We start from the raw sequence: 13,918 nt of genomic DNA, 5'->3' as shown, positions 1-13,918 counted from the left end.
CAGAGAAGAAGAGAAAGGGGTCCCCAGGAGAGGGACATTGAACATATGGCCGTTATATCTTACCTAAGCAGGTAGGAATACAGTCACAGGAAATAAAAGCCAATATTAAAAAAAAAATGAAGCATGCAAAATAAGGATGATAAAGCAGCAAACATGATAGTCATAAATTCCCAGAATCCAGTCGAATGTGCAGAAAATTTAATAAGCCTAGCCATTATCAAAAGTGCTGACAGTAAGCAGGGATGCAGCTCAGGTGTAGGGAGCCTTGAATGGTGGGGGCAGAACTGTCAGTGCGCAGACGCAGACGCAGAGGCTCAAGCTGAGAACAATGACCTTTTAAAATAGATACAAATGACCTACTTAGCGGGCACTGAAAAGACCCAAGTTTAAAGGACTAATAAGAAAAGCTCAAACAGCAAATATGAAAACCCTGGAATTCTAGACAAAATCCTGCACTGCAGGATGAACAATATCCACAGATGTTAACGCAGTTGGTATGTAGAACAGCTAGAGAAGGAGGGAGGGAAGAAGGAATATCCCCCAAAGTAATAGTTCCAATTGTTTCTCAAGAAGCAAACCATTCATGGAGCCCCTGAGCGGCTCAGACAGTTGAGGCTCTGACCTGGGCTCAGATCATGATCTCACAGTTTGCGAGTTCAAGCTCCGTGATGGGCTCTGTGCTGACAGCTCGGAGCCTGGAGCCTGCTTCAGATTCTGCGTCTCCCTCTCTCTCTCTGCCCCACCCGCTTACTCTCTGTCTCTCTCTCTCTCAAAAAAGTAAGTAAAAAACATTTTAAAAATTTTAAAAAGAAAGCAAACCATTCACTTAAAAATGAACAAACGACGGATGACACCTGAAGACGAGTTCTATCAAAAGCAGCATGACACAGGAACAAACATGGAGTCAGAATGGCATAAGTTCTGTCCCCTAATCGGTGGGAGACAAGAAAAGCACCTGGGTGGCTCCGTCACTTGAGTAGCAGGTTTCGGCTCAGGTCATGATCTCACGGTTCATGGGTTCGAGCCCCACATCAGGCTCACCACTGTCAACACAGAACCCTCTTCAGATCCCCTCTCTGTCTTCCACTCGCCCACTTGTACTCTCTCTCTCTCTCAGATAAACATTTAAAAAATGTAATCCTTTTAGGGGGCTTTGTGTTATCATTGATAAGTGGGGAGAGTCATACTTCAGGCCTCTCAATGGCCATGGGTCAATAAACAAGAGAATATCAAGGAATAGAAGTATCATATCAATGTTTGGTAATGTTTATCTCCGATATGTTTGAATCTCAGATAAACAGCAATAACATCGATTATGAAATATTTGTATGCATAGAGTCCATGCAATATTTGCTGAATTTGATAGCCATAGTATATGTGTGTGTGTATGTGTGTGTGCAGGTATATATCTATATCTATATCTATATCTATATCTATATCTATATCTATCTCTCTCTCTCTCTCTCTCTCTCTCTATATATATATATATATATATATATATTCAAAATTGAGATTTGTTTTGGCCAATGTTGAACCAAACAATTATATAACCATCAGGTAATTCCCACTTGGTCAGAAGCTCTGAGGTCTGTTCCTGCTTCAATCCCGCTTCTTAGTATGAAGACAGCCCAAAGCAAGGTACTTAGCACACAGGGTGTAGTTATTTTTCGTAACTTATTAAATAAATGCATCATTTCCACCTTTATGTTTCAAAATTGCCATGTTCATATTACCTTGTTACTTAGAGTCTGTGAACAAAATTAATAATTCAGATATGCCATTGATAGTTTATTATGTAAATTTAGACCCAGTCTAAAGATAATGTTTTGCAATTTATAAATGTAAATAGTTATATACTATGTATGGGGGTTCCTTATACATTGAGTTGAAATTTTTTTAGCATTAATTCTGATGATTACAAAGAGTGATAGCAACTTATGGCACATAATAAAGATGATTTTGCTTTTCAACACTGGTTAAATAATTCAGAACTGTGACGTATCTTCATTTCATAAGGATCAACATTTGTCAAATAAAAACTTCTAAAATATATGCAATTAATAGGAGGGAAGATTATCCATTCCCTTTTTTATATACAATTCAGCCCAGTTGGAATGTGAACATATAATGCAAACGGACACAGATCAAAGTCATATAAGAATTAGGGCATATAAACCGATGAAGTCTTGCTATTATCCTGAAATTCCTAATATAGTAGTAAGTCCTGTAACTAAATAGAACATTTTCAGATAAAATTAGAAACTGAAAGATGATGCTGAGTACTCAAAGACTCTGATCATATTCTTGCTTGTGCTAGGAACACCTTTGACATGCCCCACTATGCAGGGTGTCTCATTTGACATTCCTAGTGTTTCTTAATCTCCTTGTATTTTTTTTACATGGAGGGTTGTATGCTTGTGGGTTGTATGCCCAACTGGACTGTCACCTCCTGGATGACAGTTATTAAGTTAATATTCTTTTGACTTTTCAACAATGCTCTCAGGTAGTAGATACTAACTAAAAAAAAAAAAAAAAGCTAATTGAATATAAATAAAACCATTAAAATTAGCAAATACAGGGGCACCTGGGTGACTCAATCAGGTAAGCCTCTGACTCTTGATCTCAGCTCAGGACATGATCTCATGGTTTGTGGGATCGAGCCCCGCGTTGGGCTCTGCACTGACAGTGTGGAGCCTGCTTAGGATTTCCTCTCTCTCTCTCTCTCTCTCTCTCTTTGCTTTTCCCCTGCTTGTGCCCTCTCTCAAAATACATAAAGCAAATATGCACATATACTATGCTATATATCAAAAACATAGTGGTTACAGTAAACACCATTTCTCCATTGACTATTACTACATTTTAACATAAGCACCTTGGACAAGAGCATGGCCACAAAGCGATACAGTTGCCTCAAAAGGGTACAGCAGCCAATTTCCCGATTAATGATAAGGTGACAATATACACAGCCTTTTAGGAAATTAGACGGATCAGTGAATGCTGATTTCTCCCGTGTCAGTGTTCCTCTGTTCTACCCGGTGCGGCAGACTCCTGTCTCTGGTCAAGACAGGACTGGGCAGAGGAACCTACGGCAAGGATACAGACCTGGGGACTATAATCTGGGAGTCTTACCCTAGAGGTGTGCCGCCACTGAATGGTGGCCTATATCCTCAGCCGGGCTGGACGGAAGTGCATAGCACAGGGGGAAAATGAGAGTGGCTTGTCAAAGATGAGTAGAGTAGAAAGCAATCAGAGAGAAAGGAGACGCCAGGTACACGTGGAGGGGAAGGGGGGCTCACTGAAGGGGTTGACACCATCTAAGAGCACAGGTAGGCTAGAATTACTCACGCGGATTATATCCAGGGGAAGACTCACTCAAAGGCGCATTTCAGAGATGAGTAAGCACAGGGTGTATTTTACTGTGGTTTGTTTTCTCTTAAGTGAGTCCCGCTCTTTAACAGTAAAAGGAAAGAAAAAAAAAAAACCCACCTAGGGTTTGTCACAATGATAGGCACATGCGTGTGTCGGTGTCATGTGTCATTGATTCTTGTGTATTGCACAGCAAGAAGCACATTCCAAAAAGTTGATGGGCAATTTCTTCAAATGCTCAGAATTTGCCTGACGATCATCCTTCACCGTCTTCAGCGCCTGCATCATCAAACTCTCCTCGGCCGTTTCCACATATTCTTCAAGAAAACATTGTTTTCTTTTGTGGGGCAAAATTACACTGCACAGCTTACAGCGAGGATCAATGACCGCATGAAAAATGCACTCGGAAATGGGTGGCTTGTCACATTACTGTGCAAAGTTCATCGCTTTCTATGAAAAGCGATCCCAATTTCACAGCCAGGACCAACCATCAACCATTATTAGCAATCCATAAAAAGAGTCGGGAAGGACATCAAGGATGTAGCTAGCGATAGGGGCGCCTGGGTGGCTCAGTCGGTTGGGCGTCCGACTTTAGCTCGGGTCATGATCTCACAGCTCATGAGTTCGAACCCGCATCGGGCTCTGTGCTGACAGCTCGGAGCCTGGAGCCGGCTTCCGATTCTGTGTCTCCCTCTTTCTCTGCCCTTCTCCTGCTCGTGCTCTGACTCTCTCTCTCAAAAATAAATAAAACATTTTAAAAAATTACTTGAAAAAAAAAAAAGGAATGTAGCGATAGTTACTGAAATCGCAAAGGCAATGTATGATCTCAGTCTCGGACGGGAAGACTTGACTTGGGAGGGGCTGGCATGCTGGCGTGGCCTTCTATGCTGACAAACAGCAAACAGGGAAGGAGAGAGGAGCTAAATAGTTATTACAGTGCCATTTCACACTTTTATTCTTGCTTTTATGTAAGTGTCATAATGTACTTTACATATCCTAACACTGGAAAGCATCCTAATGCAGCTGTGAAGCAGGGACAGCTTCACAGACCTTTTCATTATTACTTGCGAGTCATCAGCCAAAGCATTATGAAAAATTACTATCATGTTTCTCCATAGCCTTTATTAAGCATTTATGACAACTTTAAAAATCATATAATGTTTCATTTACCCTTTTACTGCAAAGTACATTAATATCACTTTCAATATGAGGACAATGAAGTACAGGGTTACAGCTATTTAGGGTTTAATTTAGCAGGTGCAGAAGGAACAGGACAGTCTCATTTCCTAAGCCAAGCAACCAAAACACTTTCCTCCAACCTAGTTATTATCTTTCCTTTCCCTACAGATTTTGGAGATGCACTTCAATAGCCCCCACAGAAGAGTCATTCCATATGCAGTAGGGTCAGGTGACGTGCATAACGTGCTACAGATTTTTCCTGTCTTTCTATAAACTGGTTACTCCTGTAGGTCAAAAAGTCGGCCATGTCTAGAAATGACCTCTTGATCTACAGCCGTAACCAGCAGAAAACACATCTCTTACATCGTTGTCCCCGGTTGCACATTTTCTACTCGACTTCCATCCAGTGATTCAATCTTTGCATTGTGTGGATGAAAATACTAGCCTGGTGTCAACACCATGTTGAATCAGGGAGGAAGAGAAAGAATCGAGATCTTTCTGTCATTGTTACCAAGAAAATATTCCACAAGAAATTTATATGCCTACTACTGGTCCGTAGTAGGCATATATTAAAGATATAATTACATTTCTCACAAGAGGCGGGATTTGCCCTGGAGGACTCTGCCAAGATTCTAGAGTCTGGATGTAAACCAAGAACCTGGCATACCCCAATAGGGTAATATTCACCTTATAAAATAAAATTCATGTATTTACTTAATTATGCCGTATGAATGTCCCTTCAAATTCATGGCCAAAGTTCAATTCAACTAAATTTCTTTGGGATGAGTGTATTTCTCAAGCTGAATGAAATAATTTACTGATTTTCCAATCACAAATGAATCAAAAATCGATTAAATGTACATGAACCTTTTGACACCGATGGTTAAGAAAGAGGCAGCAATAAAGCATTTCTAGATTTAATCAATATATTTCTTCGGCTGGTATTGAGAGAAGAAAGCATCAAGGCACAGTTAAAATCAATAATGTGAAACCCTTTTAATATGTAGGAAAGTTACTAGCCATTCTTATTGTTACTGATTCCAGACCTAATGATGAGGCTAAAATAAAAAGCAAAAAAAAAAAAAAAAAAAAAAAACCAGCCTGTTGTGACATTTCCTTCCTTTGAAGTTCTGAAAAGCAGGGATAATTTTGACCTCCAATTTAGTCACTATGTCCAGAGAACTGTTAATGAGGATTAATGACACTAGGATTTTCTTGGAAAAAAATACACATGCATATACATATACACATATACATGTACATGTGCATTAATTTTGTTAAGAAGTCAAAACAAAAAAAGAAGAAGAGTTTGTTGCTGTTGTTCTGCAGTTCTTTTCTTTCTTCTTTTTTTGTTTTCCTTTCCAAAATACCATGAAATACTTCCCATGGCCTGGATTCCCACCTCTTGACGGTCCCATATGAATGGCAGCACCAGAGACAACTATTTAGATTTAGGATTTGAAAATAACATCCTCCTTGGGACAACTTCTTTCTCTCCATCACCTTCTGCTCCTCCTCTTCCTCCTTGTTGTTCTTCTTTTGAGTAATAATGAGTGGATTGACTACAGATCCATCATTATTGACGAGAATGTGTTCAAGAGATGTGGAAGAATTAAATATTTTATACAACAATAAAACCAGGGAGACTGAATTTCCAGGGGGAGGTCATGGAGAGAGGACCAGGAAATGAAGACAAAATGAATCTGGATAGAGAATAAAGTGGTCCACCCAGAGATTATAAAATCTGTCAGCAGAAAAATTTAGGAATTCCTTATGTAGCACTTGCTGCATTTAAGATAGGAGTCTGTGCTCTACCCGTGACGTGCCATGTTGAATAGTGGGACAGTGGCCATGGAAGCAGATAGATGCAGATTCCCAAGGAACAAGGAGACTCTCTCCTCTATTTTGAAGACTTACTGCCTGAGTTGTAGGGAAAGAAGGTGGGATTGCATGGATCAGCCGGAGCATGTGGAAGGGATTAGAGCAAATGTTATTTGAATTTCAAAGGATGGGATATTACAGTTGACATTAGAATTACATATAGGGAAAGATCACTTCTTAGATATTGGCTTTATAAGAAAAATCTAAAGCAAAGATCATCATGCTGAATTATTAAAATTTACACAGAATGATTATTGATATTTTTATGGCTCGAGCTCACTATTTTCATTTGCTAATGTGCCATAGCTGGACATTTATTAATTTGGGGAGTGATTTTGTATTGTTGCTTCTAAAGGCAACTAGCACAAACATATGTGATTTTTTAACTGGTAGAAAATTCTGCCATATGAATATATATGAATATTTTCTGTCCATCCGCAGTTGAGTGTTGATAGTATGGCAGTGCATTTGAGGTGATGCTGTTGTTGATATAATATTTTCCTGTCAACGTCCAGTGTTTATGTTGTTATGTGTAAGTCCTGTGTTGCTTTCCGCTTATCAAAGGCAAAAGATATCATGGTCTATCTGTTTTATGTTTATTTATTTATTTTTGAGAGAGACAGAGACAGCGTGAGCAGGGGAGGGGCAGAGAGAGAGGGAGAGAGAAAGTATCTCAAGCAGGCTTCATGTTGTCAGCACAGAGCCTGATGCGGGGCTCAAACTCATGAAACCATGAGATCCTCACCTAAGCCAAAACCAAGAATCAGATGCTTAACTGAATGAGCTACCCAGGCACCCCAATCATGGCCTGTATTTATTTTTTTAATTTTTTCAATTTTGTTTATTTTTGAGAGAGAGAGAGAGAGGTAGAGGGAGGGAGGGAAGGAGTGGGAGAGAGAACAAGGTAAGGACAGAGAGAGGGGGGAGAAAGGATTCCAAGCAGGCTCCACACCGTCAGTGCAGAGCCCAAAGTGGGGCTGGAACCCATGAACTGTGAGATCATGACCTGAGTTGAAATCAAGAGTTGACTCTTAACCCACTGAGCCACCCAGGCACCCCAGGGTCTATCTATTTTTGGAGGAGACTTCTCCATTATTATTCTTTTTTCAATCTTGCTCTGTGTCTTTGTCTCTTTCCCAAACTTTTCCTCTATTTTTCTGTTTTTTTTTTTTCTCTCTCTCTATAAAATACTCTCTATGTATCCTAGTGGATGAAAATAAGACCTGGTATTTTTATCTTTACAATTACCCTGTGCTCCTGTCCAAAGCTCTAAACTATATATCACTCCCCTTAAGACTTTCAGTAGCCTTTTCCAGTGGTCATTGATCAATAAGGTATAGAGGTTGAAACATATTGGGAATCTGCAGTGGTAAGTCAGCCCGGGAACTGATAGAAATAACTTAGCTGTTACTATCCTGGTTCTGCGTCTGAAGCCACAAACACTCAGGTTGAGTAACTTGCCTGAAGTCACATAGTTAATAAGTAAAAGAATTTATGGTTGATTCCAAAACTCACTATAAGAATATGCATTTGAGGGGGCGCCTGGGGCTCAGTTGGTTGAATGCCCATCTCTTGATTTCGGCTCGGGTCATGATCCCAGGGTTGTAGGACTGAGCCCCCGTGCCAGGCCAGGCTGAGCGTGGAGTCTGCTTAAGATGCTTGCTCCCCTCCCTCTCTGCCTTTACCCCCTCCGCTGCTTGTGTTCTCTGTCTCTACCAATCAATCAACAGACAAATAAATAAGTAAGTAAGTATGCATTTGACTACACCGGCACCTTTAATAATTATTCAGACACCTATGTATCAGAGAATCTGAGTGAATTTCCCAAGGTCACACAGCTATTTAACAAATATGTGTCTGTGTTCAAAAATTATCATGAAGCAAATTTCTGTTTTGTAATTGGTGAACAATTTCCTCAATTAGGAAGTGTTAATGCCGTTCACAGTCAAAGGGTGATGTACATACGTGTGCATGTGAACATGTGTTTTCAGAATACCTTGCTGCTGATCTGCCCACCCAACCCCATGAGTGAAGGACAGCCCCAGGAGTGAGGGCAAGAAAACTGTGCTCAACGCATTATCTCAGTCGCATTATTAACATGATTATATATACATACAGTTATATGTATATAAATATCATATATTGTAAAATACTATGTGTAATTTACATGTATACAAAATATTTTCCCTGAGAAATGAAAAGATGCCTTTAGGAGGCAAAAATAAGTTTACATTTGATGGCATGCCACAATATTAATGGGAAGGAAGTTTAGGGGAAAAATATTTGACATCTTAAGGAACATTTTAATAGGGTTGATTTCTCGTTAGAGAGAAACAGCCACTGGAGAAGCCTGAAGCTATTTTATCTATTTTTTTTTCTTCTTTAGATGTTTTTGGGCCCAGTGTCATCTTCCTGTTTAGTGGGCCAAAGAATGGAGTTGGTACGTCTCTGGTTTAGGTCAGGGATCAACAAAATACGGCCTCGGGACCAAATCCAGAACCCATCTATCTCTGTATATAAACTTTTACTGGAGCACAGCCAAGCTAATTCGTTTGCATATTGTCTACGGCTGGCTTCCTGCTACAAAGTAGGGTTGGGTAGCTGTGACAGAGACCACATGGCCTGCAAAGCCATAAATATTTACTACCTGGCCCTTTACAGAAAATGCTTGCCAAACTCTGGTTAAGCTTTCGCAACTCAAGAAATAGGGTCTCCTGTTTCCCTTCTGAAGCCAAATGCTGGGACCAGTGATGTGAAATGGCATAAGACCCAGCGTCCCCATCTGTGGGTAGGTTATATTGCTCAACGGCACATTGATGTTGCCTTTTACTTTGCCATGCATAACGTTTTATTAATAGAACACTTTAGAAAGTACATTTAAAATGATGGCAGATACATTTTATTTCCTTAGCTCTTGGTAACACGATAGCATCAGCCTTCATATATATGCATGAAGATACGTAGAGATACAGATATTGATCAGTTCGGCTAAAGGTTTTGAAGGGGTTCTTGTCCTTCGTCTCATCTATATGCTACACTGTATAAATGGGATTATTAACTAATCTCAGCCCTATGGATAAAATCCAGCTACTTTTGCCCCTGTGTTGGAAAATGTATATACCCAAAGGGACAAATAGTTGGATTACAAAACTCTAACAAGATGAAGGTTGTATGATAAGATATAGAAATAAAGAATTGGACTCTCAGCCAATTAAAAGAAATGGCCTCTTGAAACAGACAGGGCAATAAATATACATTGCAGCAGGCCCACATACTGCCACTGAATTAAGATTTTCTTCGATGTTTACTGCCAGATGCAAAATTTACGAATGGAATCAGCCTAGATGGAAAAAAAATCATGAATGGAAAATGAAACAGCACTTCCTCTGTTCTGCCCTCTTCCCACTTCCACTGTGGGCAGGAGCAAATCAACAATATTTTTGAAATGTATGTCGAGTGTTGGCAAAATAGCACTAATATCCTTGAGTTTGGGGTGAGCCTAATGGGTCCTCGGGTTCCAAATTCTATCCTGGCTAATGATGGCGAAGAGTTTTTGGTGGAAGGAGTTTTCAAAATCATGGCCATTATTCCCAGAAGTCAATTACATGTGGTAGTGATTCTTTCAGTAACAGAGTGAGCGCATCTCTTTTGGCATGGTAAATGCATGCAAATGCACCCAGTTTCTTTTTTCTCCTGAGTAGAGAAAAAAACTCACCTCGAGCTCCTTTCTTACATACTTCTTTTCTCCTCTGCAGTTTCAGATGAGAACATAAGTGCCGAGGATGGGTAGGATGACCTGTGTGCACGCACACGTCTTGGTGGCAGGAGGCGTGAGTTTGGGATACGCATAGCCAACCTGTGCACCACCGGGAAGAGAGGCCATCTGCTTCTCAGACTGTCCACCGTTGAAGCGAAATGATGCCATCCTTCTCCCAGGACTGAGAAAAAGTTGAGAAACTTGGCAAGTGTTTTATGGAAGGGCTAGAAGAGGCATCAACGTGCAAGATTTTGGTTTGAGAATGTCAATCGGCAGGTACCGGGAAAGAGGGGTCACATTGAGATGACCCCATACGCCTTTCCATCTGACTGTTCTCTCCCTGAGCACTCGCCCCAATCATACAGAACTTACTGCCGTCCTCTATATGTGACAGGCAATTTCTGGTCTCTTTGCTGTGTACAAGCTGGTCTTTTGACCTGGAGTACCTTCTCTGAACATGCCTAAAGCCATGTCCACTAGCGTGACATGACCGTGATTTAATGTGAGTAGCAGAAGCCTGGGCACAGCATCAACAGGAAACAGAAGGGGTGCCACTGATGGGACTTGATCATGACTTTAAGATTTAATACGCTGAAGAAAACGGTTCCTGATTACCTCTCATAATTCCACTCCTCTGATGGCTTTTCCATCTCCATAAACGGCACCTGTATTTTTCCAGGTCCCCACGTGAACATCTGGGGTCAGCTTTGACTCCTCTTTTCTGCCAAAGTCACACACCACCCCAAAAACATCCTGTTCATTCTGTTTTCAAAAGACATCCAGAATCTGACCACCTCTTGAAACTCTAGCCGTGATGACTCTCCTTCTGGTTCTGGGGAGTGCCCCCTAGCCAAGCTCCTGGCCGGTGCACTGGTCCCCTGGCCATCTCTGCTCATTTTGGAATTTGGATCTTTCCACCGCTCGTCCCAGAACCATCGGACATGTCTTTGTCTCACTCAGAACAAAAGTTTTTCTGTGACGTAAGAGACTTTACTCCTGCCCTGTTATCTGTGCATCGCTAGTTAATTTATTTTCCACTTTTCTCCCCATGGCTCCCTCCAAGTGTGTGTTTGAAAGTAAGTTTTGGACATTATCACAGTCCAAATATCTCAGCATGCATCTTCAAAGAACATCCTCGAAAAATATTGCAATGCTATCATCTCATTTAAAAACAATTAATCTTGTACTGTATCATACACATTCCCTATCTGAATTCCCTCCACTGTTTATCTCTTATAGCACATTTCAAGGCCACGATTTGCTTCATAGCATTTTTAAAACCAATATTTGATCAAACGTCACTCATAGCACTTGGTTCTCGTGTCTGCTCTTTTGATCCAGACCTGAACCCCCACGAATTTTCCTATCATATTACGCTAACTCATCAAAGCAGCTATTTTATAGAAAAAAATGGTATTGTGAATTCCTCTGAAACCATGGAATCATTAAATTAATCCCTCTAAATTCTAAACATCCTAAAAACTGGGAGTTTATTTGAGAATTTTAGAAAGGATCCTGAGCACATTGGCTTTTTTTTTTATCCTTCATATGACATCACATCAGCTGCCACACAGTCTCCTAGAGCTTTATGATTAGTAATGCCATGTTTGAACAGGGATATTTTGACAGGTAGTATAATCTTTATTTTACATAACAAGATGCCATGGTTTAGAAAACATGCATTACATACTATGTGTCTTTTTTTTTTTTTAATTTTTTTTTTCAACGTTTATTTATTTTTGGGACAGAGAGAGACAGAGCATGAACGGGGGAGGGGCAGAGAGAGAGGGAGACACAGAATCGGAAGCAGGCTCCAGGCTCTGAGCCATCAGCCCAGAGCCCGACGCGGGGCTCGAACTCACGGACCGCGAGATCGTGACCTGGCTGAAGTCGGACGCTTAACCAACTACATACTATGTGTCTTAACCTCTGTTGCTACCTTTAAAAATATGCATCCTTATGACAATAGACACATTGAGTTGTTGTCGAGAAAAAGAAATACTTCAGGAGCCTTTCAAACATGACTTTAGATTTGGCCTCAAGAAAGGCAAAGTGGAACCCAAGATGGCAAGATGAAAATAACGTCTTCTACAGGCTCCATTATAAGGAACCGGTAGCTACAATGTATCATGTGATAAATGTTGAGTATGTATGTTCGCACTTCATTTCATCTTTAAAATATTTATCAAGAAAGGGGCACCTGGGTGGCTCCTTCGGTTAAGCATCCGACTTCGGCTTAGGTCATGATCTCACGGTCCATGAGTTCAAGCCCCGCGTCGGGCTCCATGCTGACAGCTTAGAGCCTGGAGCCTGCTTTGGATTCTGTGTCTCCTTCTCTCTCTTACCCTCCCCCATTCATGCTCTGTCTCTCTCTGTCTCAAAACTAAATAAACGTTAAAAAAAATTAAAATATTTATCAGGAAAGTAATCCCATTATATATATATATATATCTTATCAATAATTACAAAATTGACAGATGAGTTTACAAAACAAAGCATAGATAATTGTTAAAACAATGAAATATTATTTCCAACCCATTTAATATGTCTTAGGACCATAGATAGATAGATGTTCCATGTTTTATGTACGTGTAGGTGTGTGCGTGTGCATGTATGTGTTTGTGTCCACAAGTAAGAATAGCGTTCCTGGATATTCAGAGTATTGTATTTATAATTACAAAAAATTTTTTTTGAGAATAAACATTTCTGGAAAATAGTGGTAGTCCTCCTTTGACTTGTGTATTGGTTTTTGAAAATCAATTTGTAAATGTATCATTTAGCCCCCAAGTCTGGTTCCTATTGTTAAAGGCCATTTTACACACAGAAGTTCTATTGCTTGAGCAGGTGGAGAGACAGATGCTGTGTTCCCCTATTCTCCCTGGGGACGCAGCTGCCCCACGAAGCCCACACTCGCGGTGTCCCTTCTAACGCCACAGCCTCTGCTCTGGGCAAGCGCACATCCTTCTTGGATTCTCTGGGCTCTTTGAAGTTGGAGACTCTGGCTTACACCTTTGTTGCTGCGTATCTCACACAGTCTTGGTGACTTTGTGTGTCCAAGTATAACATAATCCCCCGTGTTTCTTTTAATTCATCCCTCTGTCCTTGAAGTAAACAACGCGATTTCTTTAAAATTCATTAGGATTAAAACATCTTCAACTACTGGCAGCTAATGGAAATACTTGGAAGTTCGGGCATTCACGTGTGTGTGTGTATGTGTGAGTGTGTGTGTGTGTGTGTGTGTGTATTGCTGTTTGTTGTTGGGGTAGATGTGGGTACTTACTGTGGTTCCTTAATTTCAGAGATCCGAGATGAAAACAGCCATGGTAGGGAGTGATGGTCGATGTAGAAGAATATTTTATTTTATTTTTTTAATGTTTTTATTCATTTTTGAGACAGAGAGAGACAGAGCATGAGCAGGGGAGGAGCAGAGAGAGAGGGAGACACAGACTCCGAAGCAGGCTCCAGGCTCTGAGCTGTCAGCGCAGAGCCCGACGCGGGGCTCGAACTCACGGACCGCGAGATCATGACCTGAGCCGAAGTCGGAGGCTCAACCGACTGAGCCACCCAGACGCCCCGAAGAATATTTTAGATAACAAAAAGCATTCGAACTTTTCTTGCACCTTTTGACAGAAGTAGGCTACACGGTTAGCACAGTACTGAAGACACTCTGGGAACCACTTTTTAAAAAGTTTGAGACCAGCAAGGTCTTTGCGTCTATCATAGTGGCTTAAGCAG

This window comes from Puma concolor, chromosome A1 (assembly GCF_028749965.1).
Source record: "Puma concolor isolate L17-30 chromosome A1, mPumCon1.1.hap2, whole genome shotgun sequence".
NCBI classification, from domain to species: Eukaryota; Metazoa; Chordata; class Mammalia; order Carnivora; family Felidae; genus Puma; species Puma concolor.
The sequence above is the reverse complement of the archived record's forward strand: the minus strand, read 5'-3'. Positions refer to the sequence as shown.